The sequence below is a fragment of the Chrysochloris asiatica genome, unplaced genomic scaffold (genome assembly GCF_000296735.1).
Source record: "Chrysochloris asiatica unplaced genomic scaffold, ChrAsi1.0 scaffold00317, whole genome shotgun sequence".
NCBI lineage: Eukaryota > Metazoa > Chordata > Mammalia > Afrosoricida > Chrysochloridae > Chrysochloris > Chrysochloris asiatica.
Genome location: NW_006408835.1, coordinates 2,696,707 through 2,719,978, shown reverse-complemented (window position 1 = coordinate 2,719,978; position 23,272 = coordinate 2,696,707). Strand labels below are relative to the sequence as shown.

The 23,272-nt window shown below is 40.2% G+C and overlaps 1 protein-coding gene across 2 annotated transcripts in view; it reads left to right on the top strand.

Annotated features, from left to right (window-relative positions):
- Positions 1–900: 900 nt before the first annotated feature.
- The window catches only part of GRB10 (growth factor receptor-bound protein 10), a 184,188-nt gene continuing 161,816 nt past the window's right edge, over positions 901–23,272 (top strand). For both annotated transcript variants that reach the window (XM_006875287.1, XM_006875286.1), the window contains exons 1-2: positions 901–915; positions 3,120–3,207. The gene's annotated coding sequence lies outside the window, so the exon portion shown is untranslated. The remainder of the gene's footprint in view (positions 916–3,119; positions 3,208–23,272) is intronic.

Here is a 23,272-nt window from a genome sequence, read left to right as displayed (position 1 = left end):
TGCAGCCCAATTCGTAACCACTACGCTACCAGAGCTCCTCATGTGCTATTATAGCATAGATAAATGTGACCTTCTAAATCAGGCAAACTTCGTCTCTCATACTTCAGACATATTGTCAGGAGGGACCAGTCACTGGAGAAGTATATTATGTTAGGTAAGGTGGAGGGTCAGAGGAAAAGAGGAAGACCCCCAATGAGATGGATTGACCAAGTGGCAGCAGCGATGGGCTCAAGCGTGGCAACAACAGTGAGGTTGGCCCAGGATTGGGCAGTGTTTCGTTCTGCTGTGCACAGGGTCACTATGAGTCGACACCGACTTGATGGTATCTAACAACAACAAATCAGGTTAAAAAAAAAAAAAAAAAGGATTGGGTGATAAATGGCCTACACAGGGGAAGGGCCAGTTTATACATTCACCATCTTATTAGCCACCAAAGTAAGTGTCAGATATATTGAAGAGTAATTTATCAAATCAGGGAGAAAAAAAAAATGGAGTAAATCCAAGTCAATTTTTTTTTTTTTTTTTTTTTTTAGCGAGTCCTGGTGTGTGGTGCTGTAGAATAACCACTGGTTTGCTAACCACAGGGTCAAACCCACCAGCCTTGGAAACCCTATATGGGGTTACCATGAATTGTGACTGACTCGAAGTCACTTAACAACAATAAAAATGATTTTTTTTTTTTTTTTTTTGAGGGATGAGAGACATAAAGTGAGAGAGAGAGAAGCAAGTGAAAATTTCTACCAGACCTTAGGGCTTTGTTTAGTTTAGTTCTGATTGGTTTCGTTTCCGCCAGTTTTTCTGGAGGAACGTGTGGATGCAGCTCTGCGTTGCAGAAAACAAGCCTCTTTAGTACGCCTGGGAAATGTAGGTACATGGGCCCTTCTGCTATTTCTCCTTCATAACCCCTATTATAGAGTACTTGTATGGTGCTGGGAACCACACTTGACTACGAGGTTATTTTGAACCACAAGACTGGCAGTTCAGACTCACCAGTCGCTGTTTGAAAGCCCTATATGAGTGGGAACTGACTCAACAGCACTTAAGAATAAGAAACCCCTATTAGGAGTGGCCCCAGTAGCCCAGTGTTGATTTGCCCTGAATATTGAGGTGTTGATACGGTAGAGTTGAGGTGATCATCATCAATCACATTTTATAGGTGAACAAGTCAAGACTTGAAGGGTGAAGCCTTTCATAGGGAAGTATTCAGCAGAAAAGCAACAATAATATAACAGAGCTCCAAGTCTTGGGCTTCTGATACCTTCCTTGTCAGATAATGACTGTCTGACATTTTGGGGGCAGCTTACGTAGCCTCCCTGGGTGGTTCAAATGCTTACCACAGTCAGTTGCTAACAAAAATGTTGGAGGTTTTCATTCACCCAAAGCCTCCTCCGGTGGAAGTGGTGAGGAGGTTAGAAACACCAGCCGTTAGTTGAAAAGTGCATGGAGAGAGAGAGCATCTGAGGACTCTAGATTCATGCAGAGAGAAAGACTGTGTGTGCTGACAGGCAGGGGGCTGGTCAGCCAAATGTGACCTTTGGTTGTTTAAACAATTAGATATTTCTGTGTTTTTGTGTATTTAAAAAAAAAAAAAAAGGGAATAGAAGTACTGTTAACCAATGGCACATTGGCACACGGAGGGGATTGTGATCATTGCACTGAAACAGATGTGATTAGTTGAGTGCAAAACTGATATTCTGTCATGTAGACTATCACTCAAATCACAATGTTGTTGATGTGCCGTCGAGTCGATTCTGACCCATAGTGACCCTGTATAAGGTTTCCAAGGAGCAGCTGGTGAGCTTGAACTACTGATGTTGCAATTCAAATGACTTTGCAGTCTGATGCATTAGCCCACAGTGCCACACTAGGACAAAAAAACAATTGTTAAAGAGGAACCTAATTTGCTTTGTAAACTCTCACCTGAAACACAATAAAGCAAGCAAAACCCAATAATAATAATAATAAACCCACACGTGGAGTCTAGTTCTGCTCTTACACACATGAGGTCCACATGAGTTGGAGTCCACTTGGATGGCAGCAGATTGGCTGAACAGCTTGAGCTGTGTAATGTGTATGGGAATGAATGTGCGCTCGGGAATGAAGTCACCTGGGTTTTAGTTCCAGCGCTGCCCTTATTGGTCTATGAGGCTTTCTGCAATAGTGAAAAGTGAAACCTCAGAAACCCTATACAGTGTCACTATGAGGCAGAGCCAGTTTCATGGCTCTTCACAGCAACAACAGACCTAGCTGTGCTTCAGTTTCCTTATCTTTAAAACGCAGACTCATCCTGAACCTGACAGAGGAAGCTCTGTGTCAGTGTTGGCTATTGGCAGTATAGAACCTTGGTCTATTCCATATGCAACAGTTTTAGGGCCTTTGGCAACAATTGGGATGAAGTTGTTGAAAATGGTAACAGTTCCTACAGCTCTTGTAGATTTCGCGCTCTAATTACAAAGGGATGACATTCACAGTTTAAAAATTTCACATGCTTTAGAAATCTGTACAGAAAATTCCCTCTCCAAGTTAAGCACTAGACTCTATGTGGGGTTTTTGTTTTTTGTTTTTTGTTTTGTATTTTGTATTTTGGTGTAATCAAATACATTGTACAAGCCACATTTTCTTTCCCCACTTCTTCATAGAACTTTCATTGGCTTGATTATATTCCATGAAAGTTTTTTCTAGAGTAGTGGACTTGCTCATAATATTGCTGTCTAAGTTTTACTGAGAATTTTTGCCCTCACCCTTACGTCTGAATAATGCAACTGAGTATGAGCAGGCCTGCCAACTCTTGACCAGTCATTGTTTTAGAAAATGCATGTGTTTCGTTGGTTATTTTCATTGCCAAAACCAGGCAGCTGAATGGACGGTAGTTCTTTCTGAATTGCTCTTCAGGAAAGCTTTTAAGTCAGGATGCAGGAGTAACTCTTCTTCTAATTCCCTCGCCAAGCAGATTGCACCTTTGTGTGATTAACTTCCTTTTGTAGAATATTTTAAACAACAGTCATTTAAAACTAAAAAAAGCAGATACATTGGAAGGAAGGACATGCCAGAATAGTGGATGTTGAAAAGTGTAAAATGGTTCTTTTAACCTTAGCCTCTCTGCTCTTGTTCTTTTTTAGGATAAAGTTGAGCAGACTTCTCACAGTCAAAGAGATCTGGCAGAACCTGGTTTCCCAGCACAGTCTAGCCAACTTGCAACTCACCAAGGTAAGAAACGAATAGAAATGACGTGTAGGCACATTTTCTCCTGACTCTGACTTTTCAGCAGTGCTGTTGTTGTTGTGCAAGCTGCTGTCGGTTTGACTGAGACTCATGGCAACCTTAATACAGTAAACGATGCTAGATCCTGTGTTAGCCTCATAATTGCTAACATGTTTGAGTCTGTTACTGCATTATGACTGGTTAGCCAAGCCATCTCACTGATGGTCTTGCTCATCCCTGCCAGCTGTCTGCTTCAACAAACATCATGTCCTCCACTACTGACACCCAAAGCAAGCAAGTAGGACGGGTTCTGTTGTGACCCACATGGTTTTCAATGTCTAGTTTTTGGAAGTAGACACCAGGTATTTCTTCTAGTCTGTCTTAGTCTGGAACTTCCCCTGAAACCCTGTTGGCATTTGAAATGCCAGTGCCATAGTCCAATATTGTAACAACATGCAAACCACCATTAAAGAATGATGAATGATGGACAGCTTATGTTTCGTAGTCTAAAAACTTGTTCTTGACACAAATAAAATAAGATTCTAAACTCCACTCTTATATTCCCTTAAAAGAAAACAGATTTTAAAAAAGAGAAAAATATTTGTTTGTGATATTTTCATAGATTTCCTTTCACTTAACAGTGAAGAGAACTTCAGAATTATTTTGTATAAATTATTTCAGGATTAAATATAAAGACAGCTTGACCCTCTTTCACTGAATCTCTCCCCATTTTTATATTTGCAATCATACTTGTTTTGTATACGTGTACTCTGGGCCCTCCCCTACCTTTTCTATGATTCTTTCTACTTAATGTCTAGTACAGTCATCGTGGAAAAGGAAGAGGCAAAATGTGCAGGAGCTAGTAATGTAGTTCCAATAAATGAAAGTGTTGCTATTAAATGGACAGTCTAGGAAACGGAACTGGTCCTGAGGATGGAATGAAAAGGAAAGCAAGTGTATGCCTGATTATTTAGATTGTTGTTGTTGTAAAGTGATGTCAGGTTGGAATTCCGACTCATAGTGACCCTATGTAGGGTTTCTGAGGAGCAGCTGGTGAGCTTGAACCACCAACCTTACGGTCCAAACCAACCTTGTGCTTGTATCCCAGTGTCACACCAGGATTCCATTTAAAATATTGTTGTTGTTGTTGTTGTTAAATGCTGTCAAGTCAATTCTGACCCATAGTGACCCTGTATAGGATTTCCAAGGAGTAGCTGGTGAGCTTGAACTACCGACCTTACTGTTCAAAGGACTTTACAATCTGGTGCATTAACCCACAGAGCCACACCAGGACTCCATTTAGAATATTAAGGAGTCTAAATACAGGAACTGGTGGGAATTAGAATAATCAGAGGTTTGAAAAATGATGAAAGGAGATTCAGCTTAGCAGAGGTAAAAGCTGGAATGTGACCATGTAAAAATGGTGAGATCCAGTGAAAGAGGGTCAAGTTGTCTTTATATTTAATCCTGAAATAATTCATACAAAATGATTTTGAAGTTCTCTTCACTGAAGTCAGTTAAGTGAAAGGAAATCGACGAAGATAATCACAATCAAATATTTTTCTCTTTTTTAGAATCTGTTTTTTCTTAAAGGGAATATAAGAGTGGAGTTTAGAATATTGTTATATTTGTGTCAAGAACAAGTTTTTAGACTACGAGAGAGATGTTTTTCTCAAATATTAAAAGTAAAGTCAATCAGGATTTTTTCAAATCAAACATAATTTTAGGGAACAAACGTTTTAGAGAACATTTAATTGAGCTGTTGCAAGATAAAGATAAATCAATCCGTTAATGTTGGTCTTGAAACGAGATGAATTTTAAACTTCATTTAAATGGAAATAATCTGAGTGTTCTATTCATGCACATATAAAAATCTATTTGTTCATACTGGAGTCTGAGAATTAGAAAAATTAACTTACGCTGAAAAAGACTTTGTAAACTTACGTCTTATCCTTTTTCTTGAAATTGTGCACTCAAATAACCCATAGATATTGAGCCAGTACCATTATAGGAGACTTACCTCACAGAAGGTAGAGTGGGCCTGTTGTTGTTGTTATTAAGTGCCGTCAAGTCCGCTCTGACTCATAGTGACCATGTACAGGGTTTTCCAAGAAGTTGCTGGTGAGTTTGAGCCACTCACCTTGTGGGTAGCAATCCAGTGCTTATCATACAGTGCCATGCCAGGAATGTTGTAGACAAGAGTTCATTCCTCTTTTGGGTGTGAGATACGCAGAAGGTAGCAAGCCTAGCACTGGTAAAACGAAGGTGTATCCAGCATGTAGCCATGTTGAATGGAAATTCTGGCCAACTGCTTAGGGAGTGTATTGTTAAACAGTTCCCTGATATTGGGCCCATTTTAATGCAATCTTAATGATTCTCCACACAGCATATGAAACTAGAAAACTAAAAAGGACTCTGGCTGATTACCACCCAGAACAAATGTGTTCACAAGACACAGAATAGTGCTGAAGTCGTGTCTGTTGGGTTACTGGTACAAAAGCTGCCCAGACAGTTTGGTTGTTCTAGTCTGTGGAATGTAAGGGCTAAGGCTATGATCCTCTGTCAGAGTCTGGAGGAGAGGGGATGGTTCCCATGTTCTTCAAAGACACTGGATAAAGACAGTTTTTGGTCAACCGTTTATGCGACCTCATGACCAGGAAGCCAAGCACAGCTGGTAGACCTTGCAACCCAGTGCTAAACCTGGCATTTTCTCAGTTTGGTGACTCAGCCTCCAATCTCACAGTCTTCCAGGGGCAGCAGTCCCAGCCAGCCCTTGTTCCACACTAGTCAGGGAGTGGCAGGCAGGAAGCACCAAACAGCACCCTCCTAAAGTGAGTCTGCAAACCAACCTATGAAACAATCTAATGCTAAGAAAGAGAGCTAACAGAATCAGCAGATTATCCATGTAGATAGACCATGTAAGAAGATGTTTGACAAAGAAAAGTTTTACAATAAATGTGTTTGTTATGTTGAGAGTGATGAATTAAGGAGTAAAGTCCATAAAAGAGTATAAGAAATTATTAAGTAACAGGTAAAAAATTATACAAGAATAATGAATATAAAAAGAGCCCATTAGAAATTTTGGAAATAGAACTTTAAAAAAAATTTTTGGATGCTAGATTTAATTTTAAAGGTTTATGATGAAAGCTAGTACCAACAGAGTTACCTCACTGTAACAGAGATATTGAAAAATGTGGATGGACAAGTTGGTCACAGATACATCTAGGGTCTTGAGAAAAGGGAGTGGATGGGGAGAATGGGAGAGAAGAAAATGCTAAAGAAAGTCTAGTTGAGAATTTTCCAGAATTGAAGAAAGACACAAGTCCCCAAACTACTCAGTTAGCTAAACAGAACACTAATTATTAATATAGTTCTAAATCCTTGGGAACTCTACACAGGATCCCTGTGGGTCAGAAGTGACATTGTGGTGCTTATCAGCAACAACAACAACAACAGCATCTAGCATAATCCCAGCGTGCTAAACACAAAGACATTCTTAAGATTTCTTTTTTCTGTATGAAAACGAAGCTGTTTTGCAGGAACAGCAGTTAGATGATTTGCTGATCTAGGCACTATCAGTGTGAAGACATTACAGTTTTCTCTCAAAATGCTGCTAAGGTAAAAACAACTATCAACTTGGAATTTTATGTGACCTTAAATATTTAATATGAAGGGCAGAATAAAACTTTTTTAAACAAAGGCTGAAAAAAATGTATTACTAGCAGTCCACACTAAAGGAATGATTAAAAGTTGTATTTCAGGAAGAAGACGTGAAAACCAAGGTTAATGTGTTATATAAGAAATTGACACATTCCATAATGATGGTAAAAATCAAGCAAACAGAAACTTCAGATAAGAAGATAGCAAAATGTACAAGTGGATTTTAAGAACCCAAGACTATGGCCCTTGGTTGCCCTGTGGTCTGGAACTGAACTCACCCATGTGGCTCAATTTCCAGTCCAGGAATAAGTAGGCATATAGTGGGAACCACATTACTACTGACAATAGCAGTTGAGTCTACCTCTGGAGACCAAAAGGCAGCATTTCCTTAAGGACACAGTGCAGATGGTTTGAAAAGAAGATTGGATGGAAACAAGACTCATGGGGAGAAATGGGATAATTGCTGTTACATGGAGGGGATTGTAACTGTTGATATGAAACAAAGTATCTGATTTGTTGAATGTGAATCTGATGCTGTGCTCTCTAATCACTCTATTTACAATAAATCGTGTTTTTAAAAATTTGTAGAAAATGGAACATAAAGCTAAAAATACATTTTTTTTTGTTTTTCAGTATAAGCTCCATCAAGGTTACAGCATCCCCCCCCCCCCCATTAAACAATTGATATACGTTGTGCTTCATCTCATTAATTGTGAGCACCACAATGAAATATCACTTATCTTCCTTTCTTTCAAGGACCTCTGGTAGCATACTGGTTTACAGTCAGCTTGGTTAACCTCAGGGTCAGCAGTTCAAAACTACCAGTGGTTCCACGAGAGAAAGATGAGGTTTTTCTGCTCCTGTAAAGATGTACAGCCTCAGAAACACTATCAGAACCAACTCCATCACACACCACCCCCACCCCCACCTTCTACCTGTGTTTCCTGTTTCCATTAGTTCCAAATCCTTCTGAACTTTCTCTTTGATGCTCTTTTGATCTCAAATGAGAAATATACATATATTTTTGGGGAGTTGTCTATGTATTACTTCATTTATCTTTAACCATTAATGTAAATTGAGTAAAAGTTTGTAGACAAAATTGTCAGCTTTACTCTGTTTCACCTCAATGATTACAATCCCCTTCCTACAACAACAGTTGTCTTCTTTCTTCTCTGTGGCTCCCCATTGACATTTTATATCTCACAAATGAAGAAAGCAAAAATAAAAAATGTACAACAACAAAATATATGAAGGTGAGTAAAGGTTATCTGCACTCCAGTTATATTAAAGCACCTATCCACGTTCATGACTGATGATAACACTGAGCGAGCACGTGAAATGATTCTGTCCAATAGACCAGTGACAGTGGGTTATGTGGCAAATCGTTTACAAATCAGCCCTGGCTCTGCCTATGAAATAATCCATGACAAACTTGGATTTTAAAAAGTTTGTGCGAGATGAATACCACTGTGGGTTAATGCCCTGGACTGCAAGGTCAGTTTGAGCCGCAAATTTGGTGGTTCAAGCTCACCAGCCGTACCTCAGAAACCCTATACAGGATTGCTGTGAGTTGAAACTGACTCCAGGGCATTTAATAACAAAAACAACAGCAATAATAATTTCACTCAGCATTATCTTCCAGGATCAACCATGTTGTGAGGTGTTTCATGGGTTCATCATTATTTTTCAACATTTTGTAGTATTCCATTCTATGTGTGTACCCAGGTTTGTTTAGCCGTTCTACTGTTGATGGGCATTTAGGCTGTCTCCATCTTTTTGCTATGTTTCTTGAATTCAGCATATTGAAGGGTCGGTCCTGTTTTCTGATGTATTCTGCTCTTTGTATCTCTTGACTGATCCATTTAATCCATGTATATTCAGTGTAATTGTTAATGAGTATGAACTGATTGTTGTCATTTTTCTATGTTTCTCTGTGGTGCTGTTGGATTCTTTATTTTGCATAATTTCTATGGTGAGTTCATTTTGTTTATGTATTCTTGCATTTTCATTTACGTTGTATGTTGTTGTTGTTGTTATGTGTTATAGCGACCCTGTACAGGGTTTCCAAGGCTGTAAATCTTTACGGGAGCAGAAAGCCTCATCTTTCTCCCGTGGAACAGCTGGTAGTTTCGAACTGCTGACCTTGCGGTTCGCAGCTCAATTTGTAACCACTATGCTGCCAGAGCTCCTTGTGTTGTATAAATGTTACTAAATCTTTCTGATTGCCCTCTTTTTAATTTTGATATACAGGAGTATTATTATAATTATCTCTCCTCCCCCCGTTGAAAACAGTATTTTTTTTTTCTTGAAATCTACTTGATGTCTTTGCCATTTGTAATTTCTGGATCTGCACTATTCCCTCTTTTTGCTTTGTAGTTGACTTCAGTATACATTGCTATCTCTCATTCCATATTTTCAGTCTTGTAGGTTAGTTTTACTTTAAACATTTCTATATGTAGATTGAATTCTGGGTGATGATGTCATGTATGTTTTCTGCTGTTGTTGATTCTCAGTACAAAGAACAACACCCTTTGGGATTTTTTGTAAAGTTCGTCTGGTCATTATAAATTCCTTTCATTTCTGTTTTCCAGGAAATGTCCTAATTTTGCTATTGTGTTTAAGGCACAGCTTTGCTGCTTGTATGATTCCTGGTTATCAGTCTTGTTCTTTGAGATTTTTGTATATGTCATTCCATTACTTTCTTGCCTGCATAGTTTCTGCTGAGAAACCCTATTGTAGTCTTATTGGTTCTCCTTTGCAGGTAAATTTTCATTTTTCCTGTGCTGCTCTTAATCTTTCCTTGTCTTCGATTTTGGAAAGTTTGATTATTTGCCTTGGTGATTTTCTTTTGGGATCTATCCTGTTGGGGGTTCGTTCAGCTTCTTGTATGTGTATCTTCTCATCTTTCACCCTGTTAGGGAAGGTTTCTTCCAATAACTCTCCGGCAATTTTCTCCGTGCTTGGCTCTTGCTGTTCTGGAATTCTAGTCACCTGTAGGTTGTTCCTCTTCATGGTGTCCTGCATAACTCCCAGGTTTTCTCCGAACTTTATTATTCTTTTATTCCTGAATGTTCAATTGAGAGATTTATCTTCAAGCTCACTAATTCAAGCTTCCAGTGCTTTACATCTGTTTCTTTGCCCTTTCAATGTATTGTCCCTTTCTGAGATCTTAGTATTACTCTTCTAGATTTCTAATTGCAGGTTTTGTATTGTTTTCAAAATTTGCACTTATTTTGTCTGCTTGTTCTTCTAGTGTTTTCCTGACTTCTAAAGTTTTTACTGGGTTCTCCTTGCTTTCCTCCATCTTTCTGTCGATTCCTTGAAGGTACCTTATTATCATGCTTTTGAATTCTTTTTCAGTTAGCTTTGTTACCTTTTCTGCCTCAGAAATGTCTCCTTGCTCTGCATTTTGGTCATTGCCTTGAGCCATTCTCTCCTGTTTGTGTGAGCTAAAATTGACTTTCGTTTCTGGGGCATTGTGAGATTGTTGTAATTGTCAAAACAAACAATGCAGTTGTTGGAACTCCAGGGAGAAATCTCTGGTGGACTCCTGCAATTGAAGGAGTGCTCTGGTAGCGAGCGTAGTGGTTATGAATCGGGCAGCGAACCGCAAGGTCAGCAGTTTGAAACTACTAGCCGTTCTGTGGGAGACAGATGAGGCGTTCTGCTTCCATAAAGATTTATAGCCTTGGAAACCCTGTACAGGGTTGCTATGAGTTGGAACCTACTCCACGGCACATAACCACCACCACCATAGGTGACTGTGGAAGGGATATGACAGCATAGTAAATGGCTCTGGATGGGGTTCCTGTTTCCTTCAGTGAGATCTGTGTTCAGGCCATACTACTAATCCAGAAGTAGTTTGTGGGGGCCCTTGATGGAGCTGGTTTCAGTGTTTGTTAGGGCCAGAGGGAAGCTGGGTGCAGCTGTGGGTTATAGGTCTCGGGCAGAGCCTGCCTGAATCCAGGCACAAAGTGGCTCAGCCAGCCCCCATCTCATACTGGCATGACTGCCGACCACACCGGTGTGAACTCCCAGAGGGCAGGGTCTGAGTGTGTGGCGGATGAGGGTGGGCATTGGTTGCACTTCTGGTCACCAGGGAAGAATGTAGAAACAAAAGAAATTGCACCTTTTCCATTGCTTGTGTGAATCTGCTTGGCCAGGCCTCCCCTTACTGCCAGATCTACTCACAAGATGGTTGAGCTGTGTCTGGCCTGCCATTCACTAGTCTGTCTCCCTCTCTCACCCTCCCTGCTCAGCCTCATCTCCACGCAGCAAGCACTCCATTCACCTCTGTAAATAATCATTCTTCTGAAGTTCAGGGTACCAGAATTTTCATCTGTGTATATTTCGTGTGGTGCTGTGGGTTAATGCACTGGGCTACAGTTGTCTTGAACTGCTCCTCAGAAACCCTATACAGATTCGCTATGTGTCGGAACTGACTCGATGGCACTCAACAACAATATATTTCATTTGTGTCTCATATCTTTGTTGTAGAGGGTCAGTATAGTGTGTCTGCCTAGTCTACCATCTTGCCAGAAGTTTGTATACTGTTTGTGCACAGTTCAATTCAGAGTGGATTTATCTGATGTTGGTTGCCGTCGCTGCTCTGTTAAATAGCAGCTGGTGTTGGCTCTTGCCCAGTTGGTGAGGTTGTAGAGGTTACGGCTGTGGCTTTGGCTCTATGACCACACATATTGTGTCTCCTGTTGGGTCAGGCAAGAATGTGGCAAACAAACAAACAGCCAATACAGCGAAAATTAAAGTCCTGGCTTTTTCTCCACTGATAAGCAGTGTACTTTGTCACCTACTTGCATCTTGCCTTCAAAAGTTCAAAATGGCCATGCTGCATCTGGCTGGCCTTCACAGATTGCCAGCTGCCTTTGTTTCCCCTCCCCCAGCTTTTTTTCCCCGCTAACCCACATATCCATTCAGCCACCTCTTCTAATTAGACCCAGGTCAGGTTGTGCTAGGGTCATCTTTGCAGATCTGGAATATAACCTGCCCCAGTATAGTTATTGTAGATAGCCCCTCCCTAGGGTTCACAATCGCTGAGTGCCCTTGACCTTCCTGAAAGCACGAGGGTCCCTTAGCATATATGCTGATAGGAAAAAAAAGAATAAAAGTATGCCTTTGTCTCCACGAGGCCCAGATAGTTTATGACATGAATATGAATAAAGTTCTTCATGAATTCTCAAGATGGCTGCCACTGCTCATCAACCACCTCTTCTCTTGTCACATTTGTTCATGAAACACTCAATCTACCTTTCTGTCCCTTCGTCTGAAGCTCAGAGTTCCAGGACTGTCCTCTGTGTCTGTCTCGTCCAGTTTTCCATATCTTTGCTGCAGAGACTCCACACAGCCTCTCTGCCAGCCTGCCATCTTCATGGTAAGTTAATCTAAGGTTTGCGTATTGTCCTAGTTTTATTGTGCCCCTTATAGATAGTCCTGTGCGTTGTTCACATGGAGATTGAGCCATAGGGTTGAGTTTATTTCCAGACCTGAATGGTGACTAACGGCCATAGTCTATGGGGGTAAAGTCAAGACAATTTTTGAAACCAGTGGTAACAGCCATTTAGTCTATTCCTAAAGAACTGAATGCTCTGGGCTTTTAACTGTGTTAATGCAGTGTTACATTATTAACTGAAGATAAATGGGTTTCAAAATATTTTTAAGATGAAGAAACAAAAAGAAGTAATAAGGAGCAAAATCAGGACTGAACAGTAGATGCTTAATGATTTCCTTTTGAAAGCCTTGCAAAATTGTCCCCATATGATGGGAGGAATGAGGAAGAACATTGTTCTGGTGGAGAAGGACTTTGCTGAAGTTTTCTCTGGCATTTTTCTATTAAAGTTTTGGCTAACTTTCTCAAAACACTCTCATCATAAGCAGATGTTATTGTTCTTTGGCCCTCCAGATTTGTCAATAAACAAAATGCTTTGAGCCTCCCCCTAAAAACAATTGCTTTTATCTTTGCTTTTGACCAGACTGCTCTGGCTTTTACTGGACTGCTTCTACATTTTTGTAGTTATGACTTTGATTGGCTTTGTCTCCAATATACTAATAAAGGCATGTTACTATTCTTTGAAGAAATGATTCAAGGTCTTGACCCCACTTGTTTAAAATTTGCACTGAAAGCTCAGCTCTTGTCTGCAGTTGATCGGATGTAATAGTTTTGGAAGGCATTGAATAGAGTTTTGCTCAAAGCTACTTTTTCAGTTAGTACTGTGTATGCAGAAAGAGTTGAGATGCCTGTGGTGTTGGCTATTTCCTGTTTCTTCTTAGGTCCTCATCAGTTAAGACAGGCAGAAAATCAGTTGTTTTCTTGTAAGTTGGACTTCGTCTTCAGCATCGTCTATCTCTTCTTAAAATTAGTTATCCATCTGTAAACTGCTAATGTCTTTGGAGTCCTGGTGTGTAAACTACAAGGTCAGTGTGAACCGGAAACTATACTGGGTTGCTGTGGGTCAGAACTGACTTGATGGCACTTAACAACAGCAACATCTGTTTTGGTGCATTGTCCCCTTGAATTTTTTTGTATAACACCAGTGATTTCACCATTCTTCACCCAAGGTTCACTATAAATTTGAAGTTTGTTGCTTCTGTTTTAGCAGAATTCATTTTGCTCTGATAGGGGCTCTTTTGAAACAAATGTCTGACCTTTCTTAGTGCCTCAAACTAGATGTTCTAGCAAGTTAGTATGAATTTATTTGGGTGCATAGTTTCCACATGTAATTTTTTTTTAATGATATGCATTTTCCGTGAACTCATCTCTTGGTATTTGTTCTAGAGTAGTTAAATCATAATAAGATGTTCATTATAAGAAGCTTAATATAGAATTTGAAATTTCATTTAAAAAACTACATTTAAATATATGTCTTAAATTATTAGGTATTATGAAAATATTGACTATAGTTACTAAAAGAAGATATGCATATAAATTGTTATTTCCAACCCAGTGGAAAGAAATATAAGGAAATCGAAAAAAATATCTATACAGTCAAATGTAGAAGAGGAGGAAAAACAAAATGTGAATTAAAGCATTGCCAGATAGAAAATATAATGTATTAACAATATTAAGAATTAACTAAGAACAATATTAAGAATTGAGTTAGTAGATAAATGTAAACCTCTGCCCACAACAGACTCTTGATCCTTTCCTAAAACCTACATAAGTTTAGAAAGCTGACCATAGATGGGAAGTTGCACTAAATTTTAAGCAGTCTGTTTCCTGCAATAACACATTCTTTGACCCAGTTGTGATTAAATCAGAAATCAACATAAAAAGTTCAAAACAAAGCATGTAAACACGTGTGTTGAAAGTAAAAAAATCCACTGTTATGTTACACATGGGTAAAAGGAAATCACAATGAAAATACGAAATCTGAAAGAAAATGAATTTACTGCAAGTTCAAATAGTCTGATGCTGCTAAACTGGTACTTAAGCATAAATTTCCAAGTTTGCAAAAGAAATTAGAATTAGGAAAACAAATGAGTAACTCTGAAGTACGTAGATATAAAGTAACACTAAAACCAAGACCACAAGTTACTGCAATAATAATCAGTAAAAAAACAAAAGATCAGACGCACTGCTGTGGAGCTCATTCTCACCGCTCTCCACGATTTTCAGTGGAAGTAGATTGCTTGGTCTTTCTCCTCATGCATCCCTGGGTAGATTCTTAACTTTCAGCCTTGTAGCAGCTGAGCACAGTAACTACTACCGAGGAGGTCTCATTCCATGAAACAGCCCTGGACAGTTCTGGAAACTCAATACAAGGCTGAGTAGTCAGAGAGGAACCGTGAGGACACAAGCAACATGATTGTTCACATTTGTCATTGCTGTTTTATGCCGTTGAGTTGGGTCCGACTCATAGTGACTCTGTATAGGGTTTCCTAGGAGTGGCTAGTAGGTTTGGACCACTGACTTTGCTGTTAGCAGTCCAGTGCTTATCCTACAGTGCCACACCAGGAGAGGTTGCATATGGATTGGATTCCTACTGCATATTACAAAAAAATAATCCCTTTTAGGTCAATTAAAGAATTAATAGTGAGAAATAAAATGTCTTCTCTTATTCTAACAGTGCAAGTTAATGAGTCTTTATGACCTTAGGCCTAGAAAGGGCTTCCTAAATTAAAAACAGAAAAATCCCCCTCCTCCCAACCCTTCACCAAAGCAAACAAAACATAAATAAAAACAAAACCCTGCCATCTAGTTGATTCTAACTCATAGCAACCCTGTATAGGGTTTTTGAGACTAAAAATCTTTATGAGAGGACACAGCCTCATCTTTTTCCTGCTGGTGGGTTTGAACCAGTAACCTTATTGTTAGTCCAGTGCCTAACACATACAACACCTCAAAGTCACCTTTAAATAAGAAACTGCGACTATAAAGGACAAGGCAAATCTGTTTGCATACATTAAAAGCACAAATTTCTATGCAAATATAACAGATCACAGTTTTTTTTAAAAAGGTTAAACGGCAAAATTCAGCCTAGCAAAAATTATTTGCACATGTAACATGCATAGTATTCTCCATATATAAATCATTTCTGTAAGTCAATGAGAGAGAGAGAGAGAGAAGCAATCAAACAGAAAAACTGGAACAGAGCATGAGCAGACAGCTGATTATATATATTTCACATGAAAAAGGTACAAATCAACTGAGGTGGAAATAGTGCACACATTGCTGAGGTTTGTTTTATATTGAACAGAAAGCCACCATCCACCTTTCAAGGGTTTCCAGTATTCGTCTTTCCTTTTGGTATATTCATAGCCCTGTGCATCTGTAATGAAGGAGCCTGGTGTTTGTTGCTTTCTGGCAAGTTCCATTACAGTCTCATGGTTTGTGCAAAGCCTGGGAGGGGCCTGTAGCTTAGCTTGTTTCCTGCTTTTCCTCTCCCGCCTTTCCTGACCAACTTCTTGCATCGAAGGAAGTTAAGCATGCAGGATTCTTTCTAACAAGATGTCTTGGAACACATGAAGGAATTTAACGTAGATTTGATTCTGTCATTTCTTGCTTCCCTAACTTTCAAGATTTAAGATTGTAAGATTGTAAGCCTTAGGTTTACCTGGTTAGTCTCTGCAAGGCACCTGGTGTTTAGAATAAAAGATTACCAGTGACTTTCCTTGACCTATTACTTCTTTCTGGCAGAGAGAATTTAGTACTCTCATTTTATTACCTTGTTTCTAATGTAAGCAGCTTATTTTTGTGTGACAGTTGCTGAAAAAAAAAAAGGAAAAAAAAGAAATGCTTCTGGCAGTACTCTGCAGGAAAGAGTACGTTTTCCTTTGAAATTGGGTGGTTTTGTAATAACTGGAATTACTCTTGACCATATTTTTGAAATGTGTAGTTTCAGAGAATTGTGATTTTTAGAAATTGTTACTTTGGAAGAACAACTTTTCTCATTTTAAAGAAGTTGACTGTCAATATTAACAATCATAGCTTAGTTATCTGGCCAGGTTGGTCACTGGGAGTACAGCTGAGCAAAAGTGTCCTAGGACCTGGGAATTTTCAAAGGGTGTTTATGGAAGCAAACAGAGTCAAGTCAGAAGAGAGCCCCTAGTCTTTTGTGGGCCTGGTAGCTTGCATAGTGTAGTGGCTGTTGCCTGGCAGATTGCGTCTGAATGCTTGTTACATATGAAAATGGTCTCTCGGTAGGTTAGTTTCAGCTTCCTCATCTGTAGCATGAAAAGATAATTCTGGTGTGATAAAGATAAAGCACTAGGCCCCTAGGTCCGTTTGAACTGCAAGATTGGTTGCTCCTTGGAAGCCCTATATAGGGTCGCTATGAGTCGAAACCTACAGCATTTAACAATGAAAAAATGGTGCTTTCTTTACAGAATTATTAGGAAGACTGGAAAGGGGTGTGTGTAAAACACATACAATGCCTAGCACAGTATTCACGTAAGTGGTTGCTTTTGGAGGACTATAAAAGACTAGGACTATTTCTGCAAGAGAAGTTACTCTGTCTAATGGGAGCCTTTACAATGTTTTTACATTCTGAAGCCATCATTTCTTCCTGGGACTTATTTCGAGGATCTTTCTTTGTATTATGTGTCTAACATGTGTATGTTGTTGTTAAGTACTATTGAGTCAGTTCTGACCCATACCACCCACAACATACGACCCGCAACTGCCACACCAGGACTCCTATGTTTCTGTATTTTGGAGTGCTGTGGCTCTGAAGGATAAAGATTAGACTGCTAAACTCAAGGTCGATGGTTAGAGATCACCAGCCTCTATGGGAGAAAGATGAGACTTTCTGCTTCTGCAAAGATTTAAAGCTTCTGAAAGTTTATACAGGTTCAATATGAGTTGGAACCGAGTTGACGACTCTTAGCAATAATGAAAAATTTTAAATTAAATGAATGATAAGAGTATGGGGCAAACAGTATTTTCAGTCTTGTCAGTTTATATCATTGAAAGAATGTTTATGCTAGCAGAGCAACACAGGAGTAGGTAGGTCATTAAAAGGACATTAGAAGTGAAAAAGTACATACGTGTAAGTGCATTCAACCTGGTACCAAATAGTTTCCTATCTCATAGAGCCCTGCTGTGGAGGTCCAAAGTTACTACGAAAAGATCATGTTCTATTCCTTTTACCTTGCTTAAGAAGGCAACAAACAGTATGATATGTGATGTATAAAAAAGAAGAAGAAACCCCACCATTGCTCTTGAACTGATGATGTCAGCTCATTGCGACGACCCCATAGAACAGAGTAGAACTGCCCCCATAGTGTTTCCAAGGCTGTCAATGTGTATGGAAACAGACTGCCTCTGAGAAAGCAGCTTGTGGGTTTGAACCAGTCACCTTTTAGTTAGCAGTCCAATGCTTAACACAGTAAACCACCAGGTATACTTATAAATCTGTATGATTTGTAAGTTAGGGAAATGCTGGTCTGTTGTGTTAGTACCTAAAGTGTTGCATTCACCATCTAGAAACTTCATTGTCCAGAGAATTTCTGCCGTCCAAGGTTTTGGACTTGTAAAGAGACAACTTATGCTGTTGTCTCTGATTTGTGTTTCCGATGCTGGTGCCTCCTCCTGGACGAGTATGTGGCACAGTTTGCTCTGAAATGAAATGGGCTCAGCGTATGAAGTCTGAGGGAGCTAATGAAGTTTATTACTAACTGTAGTATATGCTACAGTTGAGTAAGTTGGTTTATCTCACTCTGGTTTTATTTTTCTGGTTTTTTTCCCTGAGGGTATTCAGTAAAATACCAGTGCCGGCTGAGTGTTTAGTACAGGAGAGACTGGCAAGGTGAAGGGAAGGTCTGTCTGGTGTGGGTGAGTCGTGGACAGGAATTGTTGTGTGAGTAGGGGACATACTGGTGGTCCCCAGTAAGGGAAACGATGAGAAGACGGGACTAAGCAGTCCAGACAGAGGGGACAGAGTGCGTGCTGTGCTCCTGGTTTGTAGGTGCTTTCCCAGAATAGGTAGAAGGTTAGGATGAATGGAGCTGAAGGACACTTTCAAAATCTTAGCGATGTCCAGTGTACCTGTTATGTACTGTGAGTGTTTGTCTTCCGGTGAGAACTGTGTTGTTTTTCACTCTTCTCTGATTTCTAAATCATGCTACAAAACCAAAACTAAAAATCAGACTAGTTACCAGTGAGTTGATTCCAATTTATGGCGACCTTACGTGTTACTACTGTGGGGTCTCTAGAGAAGAACTGTACTCCATAGGGTTTTCCAGTCATTTTCTCTGAGGCACCTCTCAGTGGATTTGAACTTCAAAGCTTTTTATTCAGTAACCAAGTACATAACTGTTTGTACCACCTGCAGGAAATCCACTAGTGTTAAGTTGATTCCAACTTATAACAACCCTGTAGGATTGCTCCTTAGGGCTTACAATACTGAAAATCTTTAGAGGAGTAGACAGCCTCATTTTTCTCCCACAGGGTGCCGGGTGGGTTTGAACTGCCAGACTTGCGCTTAGCAGCCTAGTGATTAACCCATGGTGCCACCAGGGCTCTTACTTTGTACCACAAGTGAGGCTATTTCTAAAATAGGGGGGGAAAGTAATGAAAACTATAATTTGGAATTAATAATTGTGTTACTACATTGTGGAGTCCTGATGTGACCCTATGGGTTAATGCGCTTTACTGCAAGATCAGTGTGAACTGCAAGGTTGGCGGTTCAAGCTCACCCTGGAAACCCTATACAGAGTCACTATGGGTTGGAACTGACTCAACTGCACTTAACAACAACATTATATCATCCCACCAAACTATACAACTTTTCTTCTGGAAGGTTCTCTAGGCACTGAATGTAGTGCTCACAGTAGAAAATGTGAAGTTGTCTGCTGAGGACAAGGGCCCTGTTGTCCTGAATACCATGGTGGTGGGCAGGTGAGGGAGAAACCACCCTACATATAGAGCACCATCTTGGACTTACCCAGAGCCCAGTTTTGGGTAAGACAGGATCTGAGAATTGGCGTTGCTTGGCTATGGCCATTCAACCTACATAAGATTGTCAGAGAGCCAGACCTCATTTTCACTCTAAAAATTCTGCCCCAAATCATGACCCCTCCACCCTTGTATGGTGGTTAGTTAGTGACCTCATAACTGAATTTCAGAGCTTCTGACTTTAAAAGCTGAAGGGGTCCCTGATTTTCCTCTGGTGTTCAGTGGTCCCATCTCCCAGAACAGAGGTGTCAAGGAGGTCCTGCCTCACCTTTTATTTCTGCTGCTTGGCTCAGAAGTACCACTCTAGCTGGTTTCTCCCCTTTGTGGGCCTGTCACTATCTACGGCCTCCCTCTCGTCTCCCAGGGACAGCTGATGTAAGCCAGACATAATGCAGTGTGCATCCTAGCTGAGAGCTGAGGTCAGATCTTGGAAGGTCTGTGAGCTTCAGCCCACATTGCCATCATGCGTGTTTCTTGGGCTCACTTACCTAGTGCAGGCATGCTTACCAGGACCTTACTAAACCAGGGCTTGTATAACTATCACAGTGAAGCCCTTGAGATGTATTGAAAAGATGGTTAGGATCCCTGCAAGTGTTGTAAACCCAGGGAATTTAGTTCATGTCCTTAATGGAAATATTTATTCCAAACTCTGGGCTCCTTGCGGTTAGGAGTGATGAGTTGGAGTCTTACTTGGCAGCAACAGGTATGGTAGCCGCGGCATATTTAATCCACCATGGCCATTTTCCAGCAATGCTCAGTGATCTTAACCAGAAAGTCAAAACTTTTGCAGAAATATGAATGGTGGCCTGATTTCCTTCCTCATCACAGTCAGTTGTTGTTAGCTGCCACCCAGTTGCCCCCCACTCATGGTAAGCCCATGTTGTTGCTGTTATATGAGGATGACTCCATGCTCACTCATAGTGACTGTATGCAACAGAAAGGAACTCTGTCCATCCTCACAACAGTTCTGTTTGAGTCTGTTATTGCTCCAGTGTGTCAGGTGTCTTGTTAGGGGTCCCCCCCCCTTTTTTTTTTTCCTGCTGACACTCCACTTTCTCTGAATGGTATCCTTCTCCGTGTAACACGTCCAAAGTATGAGAGAAAAAGTCTCGCCATCCTCACTTCAAAGGAGCACTCTAGTTGTACGTTTTCCAAGTTCACGGTGCTTTCAGAATTCTTTGCGAACATCATTCAAACACAGCCATTCTTCTGTGGTCTTCCTTATTCAGTGCCCAACTAGTACATGCATATGAGGCCATTAAAAATACTTTGGCTGTTCGACTCAGGTGAACCTAAGTCCTCAAGGTGAGATCTTTGCTCTTTAAAATTTAAAGTGGTCGTTTGCAACAGATTTGCCTAAGGCAGTATGTTGTTTGATTTCATAACCTGTGCTTCCATGAGGATAGATAGTCTTTGACAGTTTCAGTCTTTCCTCTATTTATCATGATTTTATGATGAGGACATGGAGAGAGGGAGCAGCAAGACTGAGTGCTGGTGGCCAGGAGACAGGCTTGCAGAATGTGCCCTTGGGTTGTTTAAATGATTTTGTATTTCTGAGTTTTTCTGTGTACATCATCTTACGCCCCCCCCAAAAAAAACAAAGAACAACAACAAAAAAGCAGATGGAATGAAAGCAAATATTGTTAAATGATGATGCACGTAAGAGATTGTAATCATTACAATGAAATGGTGAGTGTAAAACCAATGTACTCCCATGTAAACGATCACTCCGTTCACAACAAAAACTTAAAAGAAAAAAAAAAAAAAGAATCTATGCTTCTTAATTTTAAATAAATAGCAACATCCACATCAATGTCCTATGAGGCAGGCACAATTATCTCCCCCATTTTTACACAGGAGGAAATGGAGGCCCACGGGGTTAGGGAGCTGCCCAGTCTTGCATGCCTACTGAGTGGTTGGGAAGAATTTGATGTAGGCTAGTGGGCTGCTGAAACTGTGCTTGTCAGCACTGCTTTTCTCGTTTTCCCTAGATCTGCCTGCCTTCTTTATCAAGGGCCGTTAAGAATTCCTTTTTTTTTTTTTTTTGGCTCCTCTGATTTTTCAGATGCTCATCCGGAGATTTCAGCTGTGGAGACCTGAGAAGCAGCTCAGTGGTTTAGATCCATGGAGACACTCTCTTGTCTGGGAGAGTGGTTTCCTTTTAATTATTCTATTTTATTACATCCTTTCCACTTTGAAGAACATTTGTCTTAGTAAGGAAGATGGGAACAAAACCTGTGTTCAGTAGCATGCTTTCCCTTTGTCCTTCCCAGTGCTGGGCCAGCAGTAGACCCCTCCTGTCCTGGTTCTCACTTGGAGCAGAACTGAGAAAGCCTTTGTCACTCTTTGTCATTTTTCAAGTCTCAGCTATTCTGGGCCTTTGCTCTCGTGATGCTCTGACAGGTTCACGCCACTCTTTTGTCTGCTTCCTTTTAGCAGATAATTGGACCCCATTAATGTTTCATGTTCCCTTTCACTGTCAGGATACCCGCAGATCAATAGCGGCTTTGTCGTCCCAGCAGCGCTCAGCCGGCTTTTGGTTTGTTTACTTTTCATCCTCTTTCTCACTCTATTGTTTTCCTGTTTCCTTTATTTATTCATTAGTTTTCTCAGTTGCTAGAAACAAATATCTGTTACTTGTCTATACTGTACCAGCCATGGGCCCAGACCCAGGGGATACAGCAGTAAACAGTGAATTCTTACGACTCTAAAGGTCTCATGACTTATGGACTCACTATCTTGTAGGTCCTTTCTGGGAGTAACAGGCTGTAGCTTAGAAACGAAATGTTCTTTCATTAAGTACATCAGTGATAAAATAATATCTTTGGGTTCGCCAAGGTAGAAAAGAATGGGGCATTTAGTGGTAGAATTCTTGACCCCCATTAAGGAGACCTGGAGTTGATTTCTCCTCAGTGCTCCTCATACACAGTTACCACCCACCTGTCAGTGGAGACTTGCGTGGTCTTTGATGTGAAATAAATTTCAGCACCACTTTCAGACTAAGACAAGGAAGAAAGAAACGCTGTGGATCCCAGTGGTACAGTTTATAGGTGATCGTGGAGATGGTGCAGAACCAGCAGAACTTTGTTTCCTTTCTGTATAGAGGTGCCACACAGCAAGGGCCAACTCAGCTTACAGTAACAGCAACAAGGTTGAAGAAGCAAGTACCTGATTTTCCAAATCACGCTATACTTTACACCCATTACATTACACTTTACCTAAGGTAACGAGATGGATACACACACACACATATATATAAACAAACCACAATCTCCAGCACCAGTCATGGCAAATGGTAATAACTAAGGTGCTGCTTTATGTTGGAATGAATTCTTTTTCTTGCGTAATTTTAAATTCTATCACTAAAGAAAGATCTCAAGTAAGGAAAAGAAATCCTCTGTTGTTCAGTACAGAGTGTACTGTTGCCTTCAGAAGGAATTGAACAAAGCTACCAGTATCACTTGCATTAACGTGGCCAGTATTATATATCCTTCTGAGATGTTGATACCTCTTCCATCTAGCTCCTTGTTATTAAATGCCTTCGAGTTGGTTCTGACTCAGTATGACCCAGTATAGCGTTTTCAAGGTTGGAAATTTTTATGGGAACAGAGAGTTTTGTTTTTCTCCTAGAGTGACTGGTGGGTTTGAACTGTCAGCCTTATGGTTTGCAGTCCAGTGCTTATCCTATAGCACCACACCAGGGCTCCTTAATTCTGCTGAGGAATTTCCCTTCTTTTCCTATCTTGTTGAGTGTTTTAATCATGAATGTGTGTTGCATTTTATTAAATGTCTTTTCTGCATCAATCAGTATAATCATGTGTTTCTTTTCCTTTATTTATTTTGTAGGTTTATCTAAGTAGGTTCTCAAAAGTACAAACTTTTCCGTTTGATCCTTCTAGTGATAGTCTATTCCGCATAGTCAAATAATCAGTATAGAAGAACAACCAGCAAGCCTTGAGTCAGGAAGCCTTCTGGTGTCTCCCCACCAACCCTGTGCGATTT